The sequence below is a fragment of the Oncorhynchus nerka genome, linkage group LG27 (genome assembly GCF_034236695.1).
Source record: "Oncorhynchus nerka isolate Pitt River linkage group LG27, Oner_Uvic_2.0, whole genome shotgun sequence".
In the NCBI taxonomy this organism is placed as follows: Eukaryota; Metazoa; Chordata; class Actinopteri; order Salmoniformes; family Salmonidae; genus Oncorhynchus; species Oncorhynchus nerka.
Genome location: NC_088422.1, coordinates 7,892,377 through 7,905,217, shown reverse-complemented (window position 1 = coordinate 7,905,217; position 12,841 = coordinate 7,892,377). Strand labels below are relative to the sequence as shown.

Below are 12,841 nucleotides of genomic sequence, written 5' to 3'. Positions count from 1 at the left end.
TGGAATTGATTAGAATGTATAAAATGATAATCAATAAATGTGTAATTCTAGTCAGAATCAGAGTAAGACCATATAGATAATGTGGTGTCTGGGTGTCTCAAACACAGACTGTCTTAGCAGACTTCTCATGCAGACCTTGGATATGGGGCCTCTGGGAGATGGTGGAAAGGAAAGGACGTACTTCCCAGGGCCCCCCTATCTTGAGGGAGGATGGGGAGTGTTTTACGTGGCCTTCCCTAATCTCTCTCAGCTGGGTAGCAGGACAGGGTGTGTGTTGGATACCTAATGGTGTGTGTGTATGTATGTGCGTAAGAAGCCAAGTATAAAATAAATGGTTTTGTACAACTAAGTAGAGCTCTCGTAAATAAACGTTGCTGACTATTGTAGACTGGCCTCTGTCTGTTTCATTTCAACAAGAACCGACCGAGTAGTTTAATTGAAGGGCTTTTAATTGGGGCGGCAGGGTAGCCTAGTGGTTAGAGCGTTGGACTAGTAACCGGAAGGTTGCAATTTCAAATCCCCGACCTGACAAGGTACAAATCTGTCGTTCTGCCTCTGAACACGCAGTTAACCGACAGTTCCTAGGCTGTCATTGAAAATAAGAATGTGTTCTTAACTGACTTGCCTAGATAAATAAAGGTAAAAAAAAAAATTATGAACATTGAGAACATTTGAACTTCTCTGGAGTATGAAATGTTGACCTCTATGCCAGATATATTGTGGGAGGACTATGTGAAATATTGACCTCTATGGCAGATATATTGTGGGAGGACTATGTGAAATATTGACCTCTATAGCAGATATATAGTGGGAGGACTATGATATGAATATTCTGGATAATTTGAAAAACATCTATACATCTTAATCCAACCTACCTTGAGAACATTTGGGGAGAGTATTGATAAATGGAAAGAAACTGATTTAATTTGTAGCCTTGAAGAAGACACACTGCTGTTCACAAGGCCTGTAGTTTTTATAGTATCAGATTAACACGCTGGTCTGTTCTTTGTCTTGTGTTATTGGTGGTCAATAAACAAAACAGACAAATAAGTAAATACTCACTATATTCTGATCATCCATTATCCAAGATGGAGAGTCATGAATAATGATCATGTAAAACAGAATGCATTAGTTATTATTGTTCATTGAATTTCTGTCTCATTACATAATTTAATGAAATACCACACATCATATTGTAATGACTGTTCATCACATTCATTACTAATGTACATCTAGGGAAAGGGATGTAAGCAGCACTACTATGTGAGCAGTCTGAGAATGACTGAATGCTTCATAATAAGACATCAAGCTGAATTCAAGATGATTCTATTTTCATTTTGGTGTGAAATATTGACCTCTATAGCAGATATATAGTGGGAGGACTATGTGAAATGTTGACCTCTATAGCAGATATATAGTGGGAGGACTATGTGAAATGTTGACCTCTATAGCCGATATATAGTGGGAGGACTATGTGAAATATTGACCTCTATAGCAGATATATAGTGGGAGGACTATGTGAAATATTGACCTCTATAGCAGATATACAGTGGGAGGACTATGTGAAATATTGACCTCTATAGCAGATATATAGTGGGAGGACTATGTGAAATATTGACCTCTATGACAGATATATAGTGGGAGGACTATGTGAAATGTTGACCTCTATAGCAGATATATAGTGGGAGGACTATGTGAAATGTTGACCTCTATAGCAGATATATAGTGGGAGGACTATGTGAAATGTTGACCTCTATAGCAGATATATAGTGGGAGGACTATGTGAAATGTTGACCTCTATAGCAGATATATAGTGGGAGGACTATGTGAAATATTGACCTCTATAGCAGATATATAGTGGGAGGACTATGTGAAATATTGACCTCTATAGCAGATATACAGTGGGAGGACTATGTGAAATATTGACCTCTATAGCAGATATATAGTGGGAGGACTATGTGAAATATTGACCTCTATGACAGATATATAGTGGGAGGACTATGTGAAATGTTGACCTCTATGACAGATATATAGTGGGAGGACTATGTGAAATATTGAGCTCTATAGCAGATATATAGTGGGAGGACTATGTGAAATGTTGACCTCTATGACAGATATATAGTGGGAGGACTATGTGAAATGTTGACCTCTATGACAGATATATAGTGGGAGGACTATGTGAAATATTGAGCTCTATAGCAGATATATAGTGGGAGGACTATGTGAAATATTGACCTCTATGACAGATATATAGTGGGAGGACTATGTGAAATGTTGACCTCTATTGCAGATATATTGTGGGAGGACTATGTGAAATGTTGACCTCTATAGCAGATATATAGTGGGAGGACTATGTGAAATGTTGACCTCTATGGAAGATATATTGTGGGAGGACTATGGTAATGCTCCTGATCGTCCATATTGATAATGTATAACAAAATGTATGAGTTATTACAGTTACATTCAATCCAATTTCAGTCACATTACATTATTCAATCAAATACCATACATCATATTGATATGACTGTTCATCACATTCATTACTAATGACAATCAAGGGACGTGACAGTAATGTTGGAATGGTTCTAATGCTTTAGGACCAGCACAAAGCTCAGAGTGATGGTAATATGCATTGTAACTAGTTGATATTCAGAATGAATCTAGTCTATTCATCTGTAACTCCTACTATGAACTCCTACCTACATGAGAAAGTACAAGTGTTCTGTACAGGGAAAGAGACTGGTTGTTATTGTTGTTGTTTAGGTGTTTAGAAACATTACTGGAGTTCTAGAACACTTACCTTCTATGTCCCATAAACCCACTGCAGCCTCCTCCTTCTGTTCTCCATGGATGACCTGACAGATGTAGTCTCCTGTATCTGACTTCCTGCAGTCTCTCAGCCTCAGAGACACGTTGCCTGTCTCCAGCTCCTGGGTGATCAGACTCACTCTGCCCTCATAGCCACTCCTCTCTGTCACCTGGCCATTCTTATACCGGTAAATACACTCTGTCCCATTAAACCACCTGATTGTCGTGGCAACAGCACTGGTGTCAGGTGAGAGGTGACAGGGGAGGGTGACCTCTTCACCAACATCAGCCCACACAAAGTCTTCTGAGGTGAGTTTAAACTCTGTTCAGAAAGAGAGAACATTTCATGTTTAATGACATCATCTGTGTCAGGAACACAAATCCTCTCAGTACATTTATAAACACAGCTGAATTAAAAACTACAACAGACATACAACAACCAGGACCATGTCAATTCTAAAATACAACCCCCACAATCCCAGACAGACAGATTCATTTGAAGGAAAGTCTATATGTCATAGAAGAATGTGATGCTACAATCTAGAATGATATTATCCCATTTGTTCCCACATCTTTCCCAGACATGCCACTATGCTAATCTTATGCCACTAGTAGCCTAACATGTCATCCATTTTGATTATTTATTTATTTAAAACTATGTTTTATTCTTGGTCACAGTTGTGACAGAGTGCTCTGTCTATAATAACATGAACAGATATTTACCCCTATTCCTCAACCTCAATATCTATATACCTCAGCCAACTTACCCAGACACCTAAACTCAATGACCCACACACCCCAGCCCTGTTACCCCTATTCCTCAACCTCAATATCTATATACCTCAGCCCACTTACCCACACACCTAAACTCAATGACCCACACACCCCAGCCCTGTTACCCCCATGCCCTAACCCTAACACCCACATGCCAATACCCTCAAACCTATACAATCAAGTACAGATACAGGCATATCTAAAATAAATGATCAAATTGGAATAAATTAGAGGCTCTGTATTTTTCCATTAGTCAGACATGTTTGTCAGGTAGCTGAGCACTTAAGAGCATTGGACCAGTAACCCAAACGTCGCTGGGTTGAGTCCCTGAGGAAACTAGGATAACATGTGTTGATGTGCCCTTGAGCAAGACACTTAATCCTAATTGCTCTGGATACATATTTATTTATTTAACGAGGCAAGTCAGTTAAGAACAAATTCTTATTTACAATGACACCCAGACAACACTGGACCAATTGTGCTCTGCCCTATGCAACTCCCAATCATGTGATACAGCCTGGAATTGAACCGGAGTCTGTAGAGATGCCTCTCACACTGAGACACAGCACCATAGATCGCTGCTCCACTCAGGAGCCCAACTTATTTGTTGAAATGTACAACTTTAACTTCTCTAGAGCCAGTAAAGTAGAAAAAGTTTATTTTGTTCCATATTGTGTCCGACTGGATTAAATGGGTTCTATAATAAAGAGATGTTTGGAGGGAGAGGTCACTGTGGAGCAGTAGAGCTGTTTCTAACAGACACAAACTCAGCTACAACTCCTCCTGTTACAAACACATTTCATCCAGACACACATTTACACATAAAGACAAATAAAACCACAAACACATTTCATCCAGACACACATTTACACATAAAGACAAATAAAACCACAAACACATTTCATTTTCAATAGTTGGTTTAGTTCTGTTCTCCCAGATACATGAAAGAAAAGTTCATCATTAATTATAGCATGTTGACTTACTATGAACTCTGGACTCGGCCATTTTAACTGCAATAAAAAGAGAAAACATTCATATTTACATCATTACCTTTCATCAAATTCTCTAAATGTGCATATCAACACATTTTTACAGAACAATCTACACCTCAGTCTTATACTGAGACACAACTTTCACTTTCACCTTTCCTCAGGTATTTGGAGTAAACTCCTCCCCCCAGCCTCTCTAGTTATTAGAAAATCCAGTCACAAAGTCTAAATTGTCTACAGGACTATCATAAAATGTAATGAAAACAAAAATGTGCATTTCTGATCTTAATTTAGGTTTAAGGTTAGGCATAAGGTTAGCAGTGTGTAGAATAGGGTTCAAATCAGAAGACCGATCCAGCCAGCAGATGGTAGTGAGGATCTTTAATTATAGTCATATTATCCTGAGCTGGAAAGATTTAACAGTGACTATCAATATTAGCTTCTCTTATCTCTTTGGACACATTCACATGAGTAAATGAGTGAAATTGCTTCCATGACAAATAGTCTCAATGCTTTTCCATCCCCTCCTAACAAAATAAATGTAGCTGACTGGTGGTCATTTACTGTCTGAGAAGAGAGTATCATTACCACCTGCTGGTCAATGTTGGGAACTGCGGTGAATTTACAAATCAGAACGTCAGACATACCATATAGGGGGCTGGGGGTAAAGACTGAGTTTGGTTTAGGGTGTGTAGGGGACAGGGGACAGGGCTGGGGGTAAAGACTGAGTTTGGGTTAGGGTGTGTAGGGGACAGGGGACAGGGCCGGGGGTAAAGACTGAGTTTGGGTAAGGGTGTGTAGGGGACAGGGCTGGGGGTAAAGACTGAGTTTGGGTTAGGGTGTGTAGGGGACAGGGCTGGGGGTAAAGACTGAGTTTGGGTTAGGGTGTGTAGGGGACAGGGCTGGGGGTAAAGACTGAGTTTGGGTTAGGGTGTGTAGGGGACAGGGGACAGGGTTGGGGGTATAGACTGAGTATGGGTTAGGGTGTGTAGGGGACAGGGCTGGGGGTAAAGACTGAGTTTGGGTTAGGGTGTGTAGGGGACCGGGCTGGGGGTAAAGGCTGAGTTTGGGTTAGGGTGTGTAGGGGACAGGGGACAGGGCTGGGGGTTTAGACTGAGTTTGGGTTAGGGTGTGTAAGGGACAGGGCTGGGGTTTAGACTGAGTTTGGGTTAGGGTGTGTAGGGGACAGGGTACAGGGCTGGGGGAAAGGCTGAGTTTGGGATAGGGTGTGTAGGGGACAGGGCTGGGGGTATAGACTGAGTTTGGGTTAGGGTGTGTAGGGGACAGGGCTGGGGGTAAAGACTGAGTTTGGGTTAGGGTGTGTAGGGGACAGGGCTGGGGGTAAAGACTGAGTTTGGGTTAGGGTGTGTAGGGGACAGGGCTGGGGGTAAAGACTGAGTTTGGGTTAGGGTGTGTAGGGGACAGGGCTGGGGGTAAAGACTGAGTTTAGGTTAGGGTGTACAGGGGACAGGGGACAGGGCTGGGGGTAAAGACTGAGTATGGGTTAGGGTGTGTAGGGGACAGGGTACAGGGCTGGGGGTAAAGGCTGAGTTTGGGTTAGGGTGTGTAGGGGACAGGGCTGGGGGTAAAGACTGAGTTTGGGTTAGGGTGTGTAGGGGACAGGGCTGGGGTAAAGACTGAGTTTTGGTTAGGGTGTGTAGGGGACAGGGGACAGGGCTGGGTGTATAGACTGAGTTTGGGTTAGGGTGTGTAGGGGACAGGGGACAGGGCTGGGGGTATAGACTGAGTTTGGGTTAAGGTGTGTAGGGGACAGGGCTGGGGGTAAAGGCTGAGTTTGGGTTAGGGTGTGTAGGGGACAGGGGACAGGGCTGGGGGTAAAGACTGAGTTTGGGTTAGGGTGTGTAGGGGACAGGATACAGGGCTGGGGGTAAAGACTGAGTTTGGGTTAGGGTGTGTAGGGGACAGGGGACAGGGCTGGGGGTAAAGACTGAGTTTGGGTTAGGGTGTGTAGGGGACAGGGGACAGGGCTGGGGGTAAAGACTGAGTTTGGGTAAGGGTGTGTAGGGGACAGGGCTGGGGGTAAAGACTGAGTTTGGGTTAGGGGTGTGTAGGGGACAGGGCTGGGGGTAAAGACTGAGTTTGGGTTAGGGTGTGTAGGGGACAGGGCTGGGGGTAAAGACTGAGTTTGGGTTAGGGTGTGTAGGGGACAGGGGACAGGGTTGGGGGTATAGACTGAGTATGGGTTAGGGTGTGTAGGGGACAGGGCTGGGGGTAAAGACTGAGTTTGGGTTAGGGTGTGTAGGGGACCGGGCTGGGGGTAAAGGCTGAGTTTGGGTTAGGGTGTGTAGGGGACAGGGGACAGGGCTGGGGGTTTAGACTGAGTTTGGGTTAGGGGTGTGTAAGGGACAGGGCTGGGGGTTTAGACTGAGTTTGGGTTAGGGTGTGTAGGGGACAGGGTACAGGGCTGGGGGTAAAGACTGAGTTTGGGTTAGGGTGTGTAGGGGACAGGGGACAGGGCTGGGGGTAAAGGCTGAGTTTGGGTTAGGGTGTGTAGGGGACAGGGGACAGGGCTGGGGGTAAATACTGAGTTTGGGTTAGGGTGTGTAGGGGACAGGATACAGGGCTGGGGGTAAAGACTGAGTTTGGGTTAGGGTGTGTAGGGGACAGGGGACAGGGCTGGGGGTTTAGACTGAGTTTGGGTTAGGGTGTGTAAGGGACAGGGCTGGGGGTTTAGACTGAGTTTGGGTTAGGGTGTGTAGGGGACAGGGTACAGGGCTGGGGGAAAGGCTGAGTTTGGGATAGGGTGTGTAGGGGACAGGGCTGGGGGTAAAGACTGAGTTTGGGTTAGGGTGTGTAGGGGACAGGGCTGGGGGTAAAGACTGAGTTTGGGTTAGGGTGTGTAGGGGACAGGGCTGGGGGTAAAGACTGAGTTTGGGTTAGGGTGTGTAGGGGACAGGGCTGGGGGTAAAGACTGAGTTTAGGTTAGGGTGTACAGGGGACAGGGGACAGGGCTGGGGGTAAAGACTGAGTATGGGTTAGGGTGTGTAGGGGACAGGGTACAGGGCTGGGGGTAAAGGCTGAGTTTGGGTTAGGGTGTGTAGGGGACAGGGCTGGGGGTAAAGACTGAGTTTGGGTTAGGGTGTGTAGGGGACAGGGCTGGGGGTAAAGACTGAGTTTTGGTTAGGGTGTGTAGGGGACAGGGGACAGGGCTGGGTGTATAGACTGAGTTTGGGTTAGGGTGTGTAGGGGACAGGGACAGGGCTGGGGGTATAGACTGAGTTTGGGTTAAGGTGTGTAGGGGACAGGGCTGGGGGTAAAGGCTGAGTTTGGGTTAGGGTGTGTAGGGGACAGGGGACAGGGCTGGGGGTAAAGACTGAGTTTGGGTTAGGGTGTGTAGGGGACAGGATACAGGGCTGGGGGTAAAGACTGAGGTTGGGTTAGGGTGTGTAGGGGACAGGGGACAGGGCTGGGGGTAAAGACTGAGTTTGGGTTAGGGTGTGTAGGGGACAGGGGACAGGGCTGGGGGTAAAGACTGAGTTTGGGTAAGGGTGTGTAGGGGACAGGGCTGGGGGTAAAGACTGAGTTTGGGTTAGGGTGTGTAGGGGACAGGGCTGGGGGTAAAGACTGAGTTTGGGTTAGGGTGTGTAGGGGACAGGGCTGGGGGTAAAGACTGAGTTTGGGTTAGGGTGTGTAGGGGACAGGGGACAGGGTTGGGGGTATAGACTGAGTATGGGTTAGGGTGTGTAGGGGACAGGGCTGGGGGTTTAGACTGAGTTTGGGTTAGGGTGTGTAAGGGACAGGGCTGGGGGTTTAGACTGAGTTTGGGTTAGGGTGTGTAGGGGACAGGGTACAGGGCTGGGGGTAAAGACTGAGTTTGGGTTAGGGTGTGTAGGGGACAGGGGACAGGGCTGGGGGTAAAGGCTGAGTTTGGGTTAGGGTGTGTAGGGGACAGGGGACAGGGCTGGGGGTAAAGACTGAGTTTGGGTTAGGGTGTGTAGGGGACAGGATACAGGGCTGGGGGTAAAGACTGAGTTTGGGTTAGGGTGTGTAGGGGACAGGGGACAGGGCTGGGGGTAAAGACTGAGTTTGGGTTAGGGTGTGTAGGGGACAGGGGACAGGGCTGGGGGTAAAGACTGAGTTTGGGTAAGGGTGTGTAGGGGACAGGGCTGGGGGTAAAGACTGAGTTTGGGTTAGGGTGTGTAGGGGACAGGGCTGGGGGTAAAGACTGAGTTTGGGTTAGGGTGTGTAGGGGACAGGGGACAGGGTTGGGGGTATAGACTGAGTATGGGTTAGGGTGTGTAGGGGACAGGGCTGGGGGTAAAGACTGAGTTTGGGTTAGGGTGTGTAGGGGACCGGGCTGGGGGTAAAGGCTGAGTTTGGGTTAGGGTGTGTAGGGGACAGGGGACAGGGCTGGGGGTTTAGACTGAGTTTGGGTTAGGGTGTGTAAGGGACAGGGCTGGGGGTTTAGACTGAGTTTGGGTTAGGGTGTGTAGGGGACAGGGTACAGGGCTGGGGGGAAAGGCTGAGTTTGGGATAGGGTGTGTAGGGGACAGGGCTGGGGGTATAGACTGAGTTTGGGTTAGGGTGTGTAGGGGACAGGGCTGGGGGTAAAGACTGAGTTTGGGTTAGGGTGTGTAGGGGACAGGGCTGGGGGTAAAGACTGAGTTTGGGTTAAAACCATTACAATCTGGGCACTTACAGACAGTGATGCTAGATCTTATGTTTTACAAGTAGATATTTAAAGTTGCATTTGATTTCAACTGTTTGTTTTTAAGTTAATTGCCTGAATTACCACCTGCCCTGCTTGTTTACAGCTGATCTGTCGTTCTCTATCTAGACAATATTACCATGTCGTCTTAGAAGGTTACTGGTGATCTGTCCTTCTCTATCTAGACAATATTACCATGTCGTCTTAGAAGGTTACTGGGGATCTGTCCTTCTCTATCTAGACAATATTACCATGTCGTCTTAGAAGGTTACTGGGGATCTGTCCTTCTCTATCTAGACAATATTACCATGTCGTCTTAGAAGGTTACTGGTGATCTGTCCTTCTCTATCTAGACAATATTACCATGTCGTCTTAGAAGGTTACTGGTGATCTGTCCTTCTCTATCTAGACAATATTACCATGTCGTCTTAGAAGGTTACTGGGGATCTGTCCTTCTCTATCTAGACAATATTACCATGTCGTCTTAGAAGGTTACTGGTGATCTGTCCTTCTCTATCTAGACAATATTACCATGTCGTCTTAGAAGGTTACTGGGGATCTGTCCTTCTCTATCTAGACAATATTACCATGTCGTCTTAGAAGGTTACTGGGGATCTGTCCTTCTCTATCTAGACAATATTACCATGTCGTCTTAGAAGGTTACTGGGGATCTGTCCTTCTCTATCTAGACAATATTACCATGTCGTCTTAGAAGGTTACTGGGGATCTGTCCTTCTCTATCTAGACAATATTACCATGTCGTCTTAGAAGGTTACTGGTGATCTGTCCTTCTCTATCTAGACAATATTACCATGTCGTCTTAGAAGGTTACTGGGGATCTGTCCTTCTCTATCTAGACAATATTACCATGTCGTCTTAGAAGGTTACTGGGGATCTGTCCTTCTCTATCTAGACAATATTACCATGTCGTCTTAGAAGGTTACTGGGGATCTGTCCTTCTCTATCTAGACAATATTACCATGTCGTCTTAGAAGGTTACTGGGGATCTGTCCTTCTCTATCTAGACAATATTACCATGTCGTCTTAGAAGGTTACTGGGGATCTGTCCTTCTCTATCTAGACAATATTACCATGTTGTCTTAGAAGGTTACTGGGGATCTGTCCTTCTCTATCTAGACAATATTACCATGTCGTCTTAGAAGGTTACTGGGGATCTGTCCTTCTCTATCTAGACAATATTACCATGTCGTCTTAGAAGGTTACTGGTGATCTGTCCTTCTCTATCTAGACAATATTACCATGTCGTCTTAGAAGGTTACTGGTGATTTGTCATGAACTATTTCTCATTGAGCCCCATTCAGTGAAACAGTTCATTCAGCCTCATTTGCTGCTTTAAAAAACATAGCTGATATGGATGACTTGCTTAAACAAATGTGGTTTCTACTGACAATGAAGATGGACAAACTATGGCATAATGGGAAGACAAGCGGATAAGAGACAATCAGTCATTTTGTTTAAGACATTAATGAGCGACCAGGAGGGACGTAGTCAATATATAAAATGGCGCCGATAGAGAGGGAGGAAGTGATTCTGGCCCCGAGGCAACATTCCAGTGTTATTTCTTACATTGTTAGCCAGACATTTTAGTGTGTTATTACATACAGCCGGGAAGAAGGTGGGGTGTGTTTCATTTCTCAATAAAACGAGAAAACATTCATATTTACATCATTACCATTCATCATATTCTCTCTTTTGCTCAATCACACAGATACAAACATCCCTTCTTCTTTCTCCAGTCCTCATTGTTTTAAAACAGGACTGTTGTGTCTAGTTTGGAAAGTGAAATATACTGAGATCTCCTCTTACCTTAACTGGTCTTCACGTCCTCCACTTCACTTTCAAAATAGTTTATTTAAATCTATAACCACTCTAACAGTCACTATATGTGCATATCTACATGTTTTTACAGAACAATCTACACCTCAGTCCTATACTGAGACACAACTTTCACTTTCACCTTTCCTCAGGTATTTGGAGTAAACTCCTCCCCCCAGCCTCTCTAGTTATTAGAAAACCCAGTCACAAAGTCTAAATTGTCTACAGGCCTATCGTAAAATGTAATGAAAACAAAAATGTACATTTCTGATCTTAATTTAGGTTTAAGGTTAGGCATAAGGTTAGCAGTGTGTAGAATAGGGTTCAAATCAGAAGACCGATCCAGCCAGCAGATGGTAGTGATGATCTTTAATTATAGTCATATTATCCTGAGCTGGAAAGATTTAACAGTGACTATCAATATTAGCTTCTCTTATCTCTTTGGACACATTCACATGAGTAAATGAGTGAAATTGCTTCCATGACAAATGGTCTCAATGCTTTTCCATCCCCTCCTAACAAAATAAATGTAGCTGACTGGTGGTCATTTACTGTCTGAGAAGAGAGTATCATTACCACCTGCTGGTCAATGTTGGGAACTGCAGTGAATTTACAAATCAGAAAGTCAGATATATGATTTAGGGGGCTGTTGTTGTGGTCAGTCTCTTTTGGCCCCAAATGGATCTTTAATAAAAATATGTTTTGTATTTTTTCAAGTCAAACAGTTTGTGATAGTTTGACTATGATTGGTGTTAAAACAATTCAATATGAGAGATTTGCATTCGGAAATAAATAACCATTTGCAAATCTGCAGCATCCCACTAAAACATTAAACTGGTCCCTCTTTTCTCTCTCTGCGTTATTACCATGTTATAACCAGCAATGCTGACCTTATTTTGCTTTTATGAGAGATTTGCATTCGAAATACAAGCTGCCTCACTTTCGAGGGGCTGATGGGGTTTCTTCTCTCTTCTGCTTCTTCTATGATATCATGGCGTTCTGCAAACAATCATGTAAGTGCATCACCTACTGTGCTAGAAAGTACTATCAATCATGATATGCCCAATTCTGTATATGAAAATAAAAAACAAATAAATCCCTACTAACTTCTACCACAACCTCCCTTTCCTTGTCCCATCGCGCTAGTGACTCCTGTGGCGGTCCCTGCGGTTGCAGCTATGAGACAAGACTGTAACTACCAATTGACACCACGAAATTGTAGGTTCACTTACTACAGGAGCAGCTATGGAAGCTCCATCAGTCTGACAGTAGGTTCACTTACTACAGGAGCAGCTATGGAAGCTCCATCAGTCTGACAGTAGGTTCACTTACTACAGGAGCAGCTATGGAAGCTCCATCAGTCTGACAGTAGGTTCACTTACTACAGGAGCAGCTATGGAAGCTCCATCAGTCTGACAGTAGGTTCACTTACTACAGGAGCAGCTAAGGAAGCTCCATCAGTCTGACAGTAGGTTCACTTACTACAGGAGCAGCCATGGAAGCTCCATCAGTCTGACAGTAGGTCCACTTACTACAGGAGCAGCTATGGAAGCTCCATCAGTCTGACAGTAGGTTCACTTACTACAGGAGCAGCTATGGAAGCTCCATCAGTCTGACAGTAGGTTCACTTACGACAGGAGCAGCTATGGAAGCTCCATCAGTCTGACAGTAGGTTCACTTACTACAGGAGCAGCTATGGAAGCTCCATCAGTCTGACAGTAGGTTCACTTACTACAGGAGCAGCTATGGAAGCTCCATCAGTCTG

At 44.8% G+C, this 12,841-nt stretch overlaps 1 long non-coding RNA gene across 1 annotated transcript; it reads right to left on the bottom strand.

The window, feature by feature from the left end:
* Positions 1-2,805: 2,805 nt before the first annotated feature.
* LOC135565252 (uncharacterized) lies at positions 2,806-11,195 on the bottom strand. The gene is made up of 3 exons (XR_010461419.1): positions 11,068-11,195; positions 4,566-4,592; positions 2,806-3,130 (listed from the first exon to the last, which is right to left on the bottom strand). It is a non-coding gene; the product is annotated as an uncharacterized LOC135565252 (long non-coding RNA).
* Positions 11,196-12,841: the final 1,646 nt, after the last annotated feature.